The 11,722-nt window shown below is 43.3% G+C and overlaps 1 long non-coding RNA gene across 1 annotated transcript; it reads left to right on the top strand.

The window, feature by feature from the left end:
* Nucleotides 1-756: 756 nt before the first annotated feature.
* LOC134519709 (uncharacterized) lies at nt 757-9,241 on the top strand. The gene is made up of 6 exons (XR_010072286.1): nt 757-869; nt 1,024-1,216; nt 1,648-1,780; nt 5,847-5,964; nt 6,487-8,189; nt 8,679-9,241. It is a non-coding gene; the product is annotated as an uncharacterized LOC134519709 (long non-coding RNA).
* Nucleotides 9,242-11,722: the final 2,481 nt, after the last annotated feature.

Raw genomic sequence — 11,722 nt, forward strand, 5'->3', positions numbered from 1 at the left:
GGCGCTGAGGAGAGCCCCGGGGGGGACAAGGTGATGGGTGTGCTGAGGGGACAAGGCGATGGGGGCGCTGAGGGGAGCCCGGCGTGGGGGGACATGGTGGTAGCTTCACTGAGGGGGCGTCCCGGGGAGGGGGGACGACGCCCAGGGCGATGGGGACGCTGAGGGGAGCCCCGGGGCGGGGAGGCTCTCGGAGCAAGGAACGGGAGTGCTGAGGGGACAAGGCGATGGGGGCGCTGAGGGGAGCCCGGCGTGGGGGGACATGGTGGTAGCTTCACTGAGGGGGCGTCCCGGGGAGGGGGGACGACGCCCAGGGCGATGGGGACGCTGAGGGGAGCCCCGGGGCGGGGAGGCTCTCGGAGCAAGGAACGGGAGCGCTGAGGGGATCCCCGGGGGGGAACGAGATACGACACAGAGCGGTGGCGGCGCTGAGGCGGGCCCGGAGGGGGGACATGGCGGTCGCTTCACTGAAGGGAGCCCCGGGAGCAGGGAACGGGGCGCTGCGGGGAGCCTCGGGGCGGGGGCGGCGGGCGGGGCCCGGGCCCGGGCCCGGGCGGGGGGTTGAGGCGGGGAGCGGGCGGCGCCGTCGCCGGGCCGAGCTGCCGGCGGGAGGCTGGGCAGCGCGGGCGGCCTTCGCCGCCTCCCTTCGTCCCCGCTGGCCGTGCCGGGCACCGCGGGGCCCCGCAGTTACCTGGCGGGCTGGCAGGGGCTGAGCGCTGCAAGCCCGTACTATTATTTTATTATTTTTTTTTTAAACATAGACACACTGCAGCTTGTCAGAAGTATGTGAGGTGGCGGGTTTTTTTGCGTGGAGGTGGGCGAGTCGTGCCTCTGCCAACTGAGAACTTCCTTTATGGGAAGGTTTTTCACACGTAAGAAACAGATTCCGAAATCTTAACGTTTGTTTAAAACATAAACTTTTTGTTACGTGTCTCTTTTAAAAGGAGTACTTTGAAAACCTTAGGAAACAGAGATATAAATCCTGAGAGTCAGTGTTAAACTTTAAGAAGCAAATCTCTATTTCAGTGAAATATTTTGGTGGAGAGATCCTGGCTCATGTCTGAGGAGTGTCAAAGCTATTAAGCTGGCCTGACAGGTTACCTAGGGATTCCCTTGCCTTGGAGAGCCTTTTGTTAATGTAAAGCTGATGTGGCTGTTTTCTGCCTCCTCCCCTGTGGTTCCTGTTGCATGAAGTAAACGTGGCGTGGCCAGAATGCAGGTGAGCTTTGACCAGCCCTGGTTGCTAAGATGGTTTCTGGGCAATGTTCGGAGGGGATTTATTATAATTAAACTTAATAGCCTTGTGAATAATCAGGGGGCCATGCTGGACACTGGCAAAAGCCATGGTCAGGCCAGGTAGAAAATGGCAAGCACTTTATGAGTCTCCACCCCTCATCTGCCTCAAATTCAACCTCAGCTCAACAGCTCCAGAGGATCCCACTAGTAGCAATAATTTGGTAAATAAAATGCAAAAAGATGATCCCTTGCCTAGTAGGTTGGCCCATCATGTGAGTGTGTTGTAAAAGCCTCTATAGTGTGTCTGTTTACACAGAAAGCCAGGCTGAGCTCAGGTAAATAATTACTGCTAAAACGCTATTACTTTCAGTAAATACAAACTAATGTTTGCTTCTCTACACAATATTTACCAAGGAAGCCAGAAGAACCGGAACCAGTGTTTGTTCCCTTAGAGATTTCATGCCAACTGCGTGAAATACATCTGCATCACTTCGTGTGTTGTCCCTGTAACTGGTCCTCTGCTGCCTTTTTGCCATAAATGGTCTAGGTAATGTAACCCCCCTCACTATTTGTCCCTGCATCTTACCTCTATTTCCACAAGGTTTAAAAAAAAAAAAAAAAAGAAAAAAATAGTAAATTGGAAATGTTAAAATGGATATAAACAGAAGTCTACCTTGCAGCCTATATATATGTCTCTGCAACATATAAAGGGGATTAGGTGTGATTTGCTGTTGTAGTTTTGCCTCTAGTGTAATCGTTTCCTTTGGAGAAAAGTGAGCATAGAGTTAAAATACAGTCTAATGACCTGAGCAAGGTATTTGCTTATATTATTACTTCAGATACAGAATCAGTTCCAACAATTCACCAGAAGTTACATATGTGATTCATTAGATTTCAGAAGATTTTACCCAAGTCAAAAGTTAACCTTGTAACACAATGTTTTAAAAGATAAAATATGCAATCCCATAGGAAGCAGGCTACTATAGAACACCGCTGGAAACATTCCTTGGATAGATGCATAGCTTATATTCAGTTTTATCAATAAAAAACATGAGTATTAACATTCATCCTTCTTAACCACTTGGAACGGGGAGCAACGATTTCCCAGCCCTGAGAGGGCTGCAGAGAAAAACTGGTTTCCACCTCCTGAGGTGAAAGGATTAATGAATACTTGGCACATGAAAAATGAATAGTGATAGCGGGAAGAAGATTGCATGTAGACAGTGTGATAAGGTGCGCAACAGAGAAACATCATGTTACACACGTTGCTGTGCCCTGAGAAGCAGGTGAAGCTCGTTTCCATTGAATTTCAGATAAAATATTTTAAAACATCAATATTTATTTTGTCATACTTAGAATTTTTTTTTTTACTCATTTATCCAATATATCTCAGGAAATCATCTAGAAGAGGGGCTGGCTGACTGACACTTGGTGATAAAATTTGTTCTCCGTGAGCTTCATTATGTGCTATGTTGGCTGTTTACATGGTCTATTGCCTGCTACTAAGAACTATTACCCATATGCATGAATTTGCAGGGCAGTATCTAAAGCGAAAAATATGTAGCTACATTCGCAAGAGAAATGTATTACATGATTGTATATCAATAGATTGATACAGAAGTAGGGATATTACACATTAGTATTTGATATATATCACAGATTTATAGAGAAATGTAGTTCTCAATCACACGCTTTTATGGAAAACCTGTCCTATTAAATCACCGTCTTGGCTCACTCCATATACCTGACCCTTCTGTTTCCATTCTCATCTAGCTTAACAAAGCTGGGCATACATCGTCTATTTGAAAATGTTCTGGCTTATATTTTAACACAGAAATACTTTGAAGACATTTAGTATTTCTAAAGATTTAGGAAGTTCTCTTTTTTTTTTTCCCTTCATTTTTTTTTCTTGAAAGAGGGAACTTTAATTATATTAATCAGGGGGACTTTTCAGCATGGCATTTTTTCAGAAACAAGACTCTTAAATTTTGAAACAGGAACCTTAACAGTGCATTTCCATATACAATTCTAAAAATAGAAAAACATACTTTTGGAAGCCAGAGGAACAAATGGGCCCACGGAACATTTTTTGGATACTTACTTGTTCATAAGCCCGACAAGCATGTTTACATGTGTATTTTAGACTTTTTCCGTAATCCTTCTCCACTTCTGCCATATTGCCTACAAACCAGTACTACCAATTCACTTTTATTGAGTCCCATGACTCGCAATCCCAGATGGCTCTTTCCAGTCTTCTTGTAGCTGTTCTTCACCTAATGGAGTTTCCTAAAGCTTACAAAAAAGAAGGTCCTATAAAATCTCCCCATAATGTTCCTCAGCCTGTCATTTTTGTATTTGTTCTCCACTGATACAGAATTTTCTTCACCATTATTCCCCAATATCTATTGTCCTATTTGCATTTCGTCTTAGATCCTAATCCAGCAAATGTGCAAATAACTAGTACTCTTGAAAGCAATTTAGCAACTTCTACCTTTAACTTAAACATGTTTTAAGTCTTGGGGTTTTTTGTTGTGTTGTGTTTTTTTTTTAGTTTAATCATAATGAATCAATCATTTTTCAAAATGGGGAATGGCATCACCAGCAGAGAGCACACTGGAACCTCAGAACAAAAGAAAACAGAAAATCAATAGCATATTTTAACAATGCAAGCCTGAAACACATAAAGATACATCTGAAATAAATCAGTAATGTGCTGAATATTCAGGGATTTTGTCATTTAAATTAACACCAGTTATAAAAAAATCACTCTTAAATTATCTATCGTTTATTCCATTTCAGCTTGTATTCAGTTTTCTAACTCAAACTGAAAAAAAAAAATAAAACTCAAACTTACTACCCAAACCAAAACGTAAATGCGTTCTTGTTTGGGATGCATGGTTAGACAAAAGCTTTAACAAATTACATGATATATTTTAGAAGACAGATTGTGTTCATTTGCTGAACTTAGGGAAACCTTTGGGTTGACAGATAATCAATTCAAATACCTGCAGTTGAGGGACTGTGTTACTAATTCCTTTCGCAAGCCTTCCCTTTTGGATACAGGCAAATAAACAGGTTTTCTTTGACAAGGAATGGACGACATCAGCAGATACAGCCTTTCAGGTATGGTTGCTGTCTTGCAATCCAGCCTGTGATCATCTGCCAAGTGCTTCCTCCACGCCTTCTCTACTCAAACTGGTGTTACGCTCAACATGAATATGTGGGTCTTGTCCCTTTATCTGACAGCTGCCATCAAGCATGAGGTTGCGGACCTTTTTGGGAAAGGGCATCAGCTTCTGTTTCTTTGAATCTACTTCTGAATTGTTTCAACGTCCACAGCACTCTGCCATCAAATGCTAGGCCACCACTTCTAGGTGGCCATTAACCAAAACGGTCAATCTAAAACGTGGAAGTACAACGGACGAGTAGCGCTATCGTATTGCGTGTGACCCACTCAAACATCAGCAGTAATATTCCTTGTGTGTGAACATCAGAGATTTTGTACATCACATTTGGTTTTTTTTTTTCTGTACTTTGTATAAACCAATTTCTCTTTCTTAGACAGACTATCAGGAACTCTTCTTCCCTTCAGCCCACTCTCCTTAAAAAAAACCAACAAAACCAACCTAGCTCAGTGCATAAATGGCAACATTAGTGTATGCAATGCAACTTCTGATACAATAAAGTATATAGTGGAGAATAGTTCAGTTAAACTATACAAAAGAGGAAAAATTATAATCTGATATTAAAGGTACATGTTTTTTTTTTCCAGGGACAAAGATCGAAACATTCAATTTGCCAGATTTAGACTAGCAATGGTGCCAAGACACATATTCTAGGAAAGCAGGGCCACACTGTATTAATGCTTCACTCCCTTGACCTGAAAGCTCTGTGCCCTTTCTGTAACCTTGGATTGAGATCATGCACTATTTTTTTTTTTTTAAATTTTAAACTTGTCTTCTTTCAGCAAGAGCCCTTGAAGGGTTATAACCTTACTTAAGAGGCAGAAGAACAGGAGGGACAGTTCCTTAGTTGGTATAATTTGGCACTGGCAAAAGTTAATAGGGAGTAGGAAATCACCAAGGAACATGTTCTGGGAAAGAAGGAAGTTTTGGGTTTTGCGTATCTCCAATGTTTGGCTAATGTTTTTGTAAGAAAAAAATATGGAGACAAGCACTTCCTGGCTCTGAACACTGTGTCAGTTTGACACCCAGGAACAGAACGGGTTGCTGTGGATTTTCATTTCAAAACTCTGTAGCTGAATTTATGGACCTAAACATCACCCTGAGAAAATTTCTTACACCATTTTAAGCTCCATGTTCAATTCCGTTATCTTAGCTCCTCATATTGAATACTATGTTGTTTAGGAGACAAAAAAAGGGGATCTCTTAAACAGTGCTTTGTAAAGAGAAGCGTACTGTATTCTCTTATGAACATTAAAGCTACTACATCTCTTTTGGTAAGATAGAGATATGGTATGGGACAGCCTTTCCAAATTTTCCCTGTGACTCCCACTGTGTTGTGTTCTCTGTGGCTCCTGGTTATTTTGCTCTCCACTGTGTCTCTGTAAAATGAGTGATATCTAATTTGTTCCCTGTGCTTGGGTTTCATAGGCTACAGAAGTTCTGCACATGAAAGACCTGGAGGAGCAGGAGCAGTTTCAAAGGCAGACGAAATGTTTCAGAAACGGCTGGGTTTTGTACCCGGGACTGAGAAGCATTCTACAGTCAGGTTAGCAAAGGAACACGTTCAGCAGGGCATGGATCTGATTTCGTACCTAGTCGGCAGCCAAAAACATCTGGGCTGTCTTCTTCACAGATACTATCACAGCAATCTTTCATGCTTTTCTTGACAGTTTTTAGGTATAACAAATATTTTTAAGAAATTACGATTTTTCCCAGTTGTTTTTAATTCAGCAAAGTTCTTTGTTCTCCATGGAGGTGTTAAATAAATTACAACAGAATAAATCTCCAAACAAATAAGCACTTAGATGCTTTTTCTTTACTCAGACAGCATTCCTCTTTTCCCGTCTTCCAACCTGCCTTACAGAGGCTTTCCTGTGTTACTAAGGCATTCATGTTGATAACTTTTGTTTTGATTTCAAGGCCACAGAACTTGTCTTTTCCAGTACCAGAATCTCTTGGATTTGGGAGATATTTAGCCAGCCTCGACAATTGAAAAGATTCAGAATCAGATTGGAAAATGGGACACATTGAAAATGGTTCTTTTCAACACTTCTGTTATTTTCCTTAGGTTGGCTTGAAATGCCTGGGTTTGCATCTGGGCATCATGGCCATATCCATGGTCGTGGTGATTTTTGGATCGTATGCTTTCTGGATCAAAAGTTAATGTCTCACATGCATTAAGAGGCTTCATCTGGACTCAGTTGTACATATCACATTTCAGATGAGTAAACTATTTTTTTCTTTAATTAGTTATATTTTTTTTAAATGGGGAATTTCACAGGTTATTAAACATAGTTGTGCCACTGGGTATCAATCTAACAGCTGAAAAACCTAGGCATCGTATTGTAGCAATTGCTTACTTAATGTCTGGGCTTCCTTGTGTGGGTTTTGTTTTTTAGTCTAAGAGAACGAATTCATTTGAGTGACTGCAAAGCTCAGAAAATACCAGTTATCAATTCTCTTTCTAATGACAACTGATGACATGATTTTTACAAATGGTTGAGCACTTGGCAAATGCTAACCATAGAAATCGAATGAGCTGAAAGAAACTCCAGTCTGCCCTATTGTCGCTGCTGAGCTGACAGATGGGGAAAAGAGGAGGAGGTGGTGATGCTCTCCCAGAAGCCCAGGGGCACACCGCAAAATGACTGCTGAAGTGTCTTGAAAGACCGTAAGTGAGAGAGGAGCTGATTTCCAAAGAGCAGACACCACCTACATTTTGCTTTAAAAGTTGCCCTTTCTAGCACAGCCCCCACAAATGGGCTGACCAAATTCCTTGCGGAACAGCTAGCACCAGAGCTCATTCGAGCCTCAGCAGTGGAGGTAAAATTGAATTTCCACAAAGGAAGGAGGAGCTGGAGCCAGGCTTCCTACTCCAGCAGCTGCTGGGAGAGCGGGAGGGCAGGGCTACCATTACAGCTGCCCTAAGCAGGTGGCACAAATGCCAGCATCTGCCACTGCCCTGGACACTGTCACCTGCCTGGGCACCATCAGCATGGCCGGGGCGCTTTGCTACCCCAGCCGTCTGCTGCTGCGAACAGCTGCCCGCTCTGCTGGTGCCTAAGCAGCAGGGAAAATCCCCCGGTATGTGGAAAAGCCTGTAAGCCCCAGAATAAGAATTAAGAAATCGGTGGTGGCAGTCTCTTGAGATCAAATTGCTCGGCCTTGCCTTTCCTTACCTATCTTTTTTTTCTTTTTCTTCTCAATTAGTCTAATGTGTCTCCTCTCGTTTTGTAAAAAGTGACTCGAGAAGTTAAAAGTACCAAACTTCAGTAGATTCACCCATATGTGCTGCGCGCCTCAGGCTAGACAGCACATATTGGTAGCCAGACTGAGAAGAACATTTACCACATTACCTCCTAAAAACTCACTTTATTTTTCTTGTTGAGCTGGCTCCCATCCAATGTGACACTCTAGTGTGAGCCATGCAGTGACAGCAACAGCCTCCATGGAAACACACGGGAGCATGAGGCCAGTCGTGGGGTAGAGAGAAAAGGCAGCTCCGTCTTTTTCCTCAGTCTGCCGCATTTTTTCTCTGAACAAGCTTTCTTTTTCATTTTTAAAGCACTTTTAGGAACGCCCCTCCTATGCCACCATGTCTTTGGTATGTCTCTTGCAGCAATGCAAAGTTATGCTGAAACTAGAAAACCTGGGGGTGATTGCAAGGCGTCACCATCTCACGACCCCGGCAGTTTTTTACTCAATTTTACACGCTGGAGCCAGGAGGGGAACCTGCCTCTGCAACCGAGACACAAATAGATGCCGGCTACGGTGGGTGAAGGTTTGAAAGCGCATTGCTTTCAAAGTGTGGGGAGTGAGGGGCTCTTGCAGAGAGTGCCCTGCCAGCAGCCTCAGTGCTGCTGTGCCAAAGGTGCTGCAGACTCAACGTCTCTTTTCAGCAAAAAGGAGATAGCAAAGGGAAACAGCATCTTAGAAATTTCCTCGACGTCTTTCAGAATTTTACGTACCCCCACTTCGCCCAGGAACAGGTTTATTGGGAAAAGGGTGGGTGGAGGGTGTTAAGTAGGTTGCTCTCCCAGTAGAGTAACTAGGGAGAGTCTGATGGTCAGGATGCCCCAAGGAGGAAATCCCTCATCATCATGGCTATTATCGCACCTGCCTCTCCGTCATACTGAAAACTTACTCCCCCATCTAATAGCAGCATGCAAAGTTGCCTAATGCCATTATGATATAATTGATGGTACAATTTTCCCTTAATATTTCTCTGAAATTTTCCTTTTTTTTTTTTTCCTTCCCCAGACTGCCTGGAAGTAAATCTCTCAGCCTGACTATCCACTGTTCGATGCAGACAGTGAACCAGGTAGCTGTCTGGCGGTGTTCCAAGTGTTTGAGCATTTCACAGATGACAGGCTAAATCTGGCAAAATTTGCAAGCCTACAGGCTAGCTGCTGCCGTGCTTAACTTCTAGACACCTGGCTTTACATCCACAGACAACAGGACAGTACTGAATTTCGCTGCACATCCCTTGTAGTCTCCCAGTACCAAATTCATACCGTGAAGTGTGCAATGCCCATTCTGTATATGTCATGGGGAGAATCAGGTGCCTCGGATTCACCACAGCCAGAGTACTGAGCCGGGACCCTCTTAAACTAACCAAGAAGAACGACTGAAACCAGTTATGTAGTAGAATTTCCCCCCTCTCAGCACCTAAGAAGCCTAAGTGTGGGCTGCACCATAAAGGTAGCTTTATGGTGTTGGGAGTCACACCCTGGTATTCTCTGCTCAAGCTGAACACCATCTTTTCCAGGGGCTGGATCAGCTTACTTTTTTTTTTCGAACAATGCATCAGTACCTTGACAACAATAGGTATATGCCATGGAAAACAATATGTAACAAGTACATTTAAATGTATAATGCTTTAATATATATGTTATGAATAATAATAATAATAATACACAGCAGGCACCTAGGTGATGTGTCTCCTACCTCTCTCATCTCCCAGCACCACTGCTTATATTAGCTGTGCTTGCCTGAGGGACTGGGATATTTCTGACTAAATGTGGACTTTAGGCATTTACATCAGGATCAACCACCCTTGCACCCTCTCTAATGGAGAAAGATACTCACCTTTAGGGTCTGACTTATCTCATCCTAAAATCGGTTTCTAAATTTTATGGGCATTGCCAGACATCTTTTGTTGTGCTATACGCTTCAGTGGGCATCACGAGCACACTTGGCTTCAGCACGGACTCCAGCTCTTTTGACACTGATTTGGTTGCTCCTCATGTCTTTGCTGTGCCAAGCCCTTTAAATGTTAGCGGGTAACACCAGGTCACCTCGACTAATTCTGCTGTGAAATCTTTTAGGCATAACAACAGATCTTTATAAATCTGGCCGCTGTTTTCTTAGTTAAATTTCGTCACAAGGCTATTTGTCCCTGATGCCTCAGACACACAGGAAAACTAATTGCACAGCAAGCCATCATAAGGGAAGCCAATCACCTGGCTTCCTAAGTGATACTGATCTACTGAAATTACCTCTCCAAGATCCCCAAGGGCTCTAGGACTCCACTTAACATCTTTAATATGTATTTTCAATGTAGGAGACCAGGTCCTGAGATTATGTCAATTTGAACATCTACATTGAGTTAGCGGTCCTGGGTGTGTTTATCAAGCTGGGGATGTGGCCTGTGAACTCTGTGTATCTTGCTGGTATCTTTCACATCACTTTTCACCTTTTCTCCTCCTTCTCCTCATCTGTCTCTCATTCCAAGAGAGCCTCATCATTCCAACATCTTTATAATGCAATATATTAAAAAGAAACTTTGTTGGCTACCTTTAAAGCACTTTATATCACTTTAAATCACTTACACTACCACAGGAATACTGCAAAGAATGCCATCTAATTTACATAAAGTCACCCAGAGGTTAATTAGTATATGAAAGTAAATTTCCAAAAGAGTGCACCAGGAAAAAGGCAGCAAAAAGCAATTCTTTCCTTAATTGGTTTTGTACACACACCTCTCATTCTATGTTTTACAAATGTACTCGGTAATTTCTGCCTTCATTTTCTGGGAAGATTGCATGTCAGGTAGAAAGGAAGTCTGTCATTGTGTCTGTCTGAGTGGTTACTTGCTGACCGTTTGTTGTGGGATAGACTATTTGGAAACATTGCCATCACAATTGCATGGTAGGCGCTGTAATGCTACACTCGGGTGCATCCTCTACAGTGGAACAAAAAAAGTAATCCCCAGTTATCTTTCTATTTGAATAACTGCTGGGAAGTGTTAATAAAATCATCACATTAGAATGACATAAAATAGTACATGTCCCCAGCTCTGTCCACATTGTTGAACGGAAGGAAGGTGCTCACCTGGCGAGCCCATGTGCTGGAGGAAGAGCAGGACATTTAATGTTAGTAGGGAGGGGCAAAGGTGATTATTTTTCTGTTTAAGAAGAAACACTCTGAGGGACCATTACAAACTGTCCCCAGGTGATCTAGGAAGAAGGCAATCTTGGAGCCTTGCTGGATTCATCTCTGACTCTGGACACCCAGAACTGTGTATTGGCTCCATATCCATCTCCGGATTCTGAGACTTTTCTACAAGAGCTTTAACGGACACAGTCCAGGTTAATTCAAAGACCCTACTTCTCTCAGCAATAACAGCACACACTTCCACTAGCAAGACACAGAAAACACGATGGGTTACACCACAGTGTTTCTAATGAGAGTTTTTAGCATTAGCATTTACTGCAAATAGACTTCTGCCTGAGCCTGAATCTCAATAGCCCAGAAATGCATAACAATGTTGAGAATGGCTTTTTAAATATGACTTAGAAGATGTGTTTTCTTAGAGGCTTTGGAGCTATTCTAACCCCAAAATGTGTCTTTCTCCCAAGAAAGTTTATCAGGGAGTGTAATGATAGGACACGGAGTAATGGCCTCAAACTGAAAGAGGGTAGATTTAGATTGGATATCAGGAAGAAGTTCTTTACTGTAAGGGTGGTGAGGCGCTGGAACAGGTTGCCCAGGGAAGTTGTGGATGCCCCATCCCTGGAAGTGTTCAAGGCCAGGCTGGATGGGGCTTTGAGCAGCCTGGTCTAGTGGGAGGTGGCGGGGATGGAACTAGCCTCTCTCCATCATTTATCAACAATCTTGGTCAACAGGGGAGGTACCAGATGACTGGAGAGTGGCTAATGTGACGTCCATCTACAAGAAGGTTCGGAAGGAGGATCTGGGGAACTACAAGCCTGTCAGCCTGACCTCAGTACCAGGAAAGATCATGGAGAGGATCATCTTGAGTGAGCTCTCACGGCAAGTGCAGGGCAGCCAAGGGATCAGGG

The sequence above is a fragment of the Chroicocephalus ridibundus genome, chromosome 1, assembly GCF_963924245.1.
Source record: "Chroicocephalus ridibundus chromosome 1, bChrRid1.1, whole genome shotgun sequence".
Taxonomy (NCBI): Eukaryota; Metazoa; Chordata; class Aves; order Charadriiformes; family Laridae; genus Chroicocephalus; species Chroicocephalus ridibundus.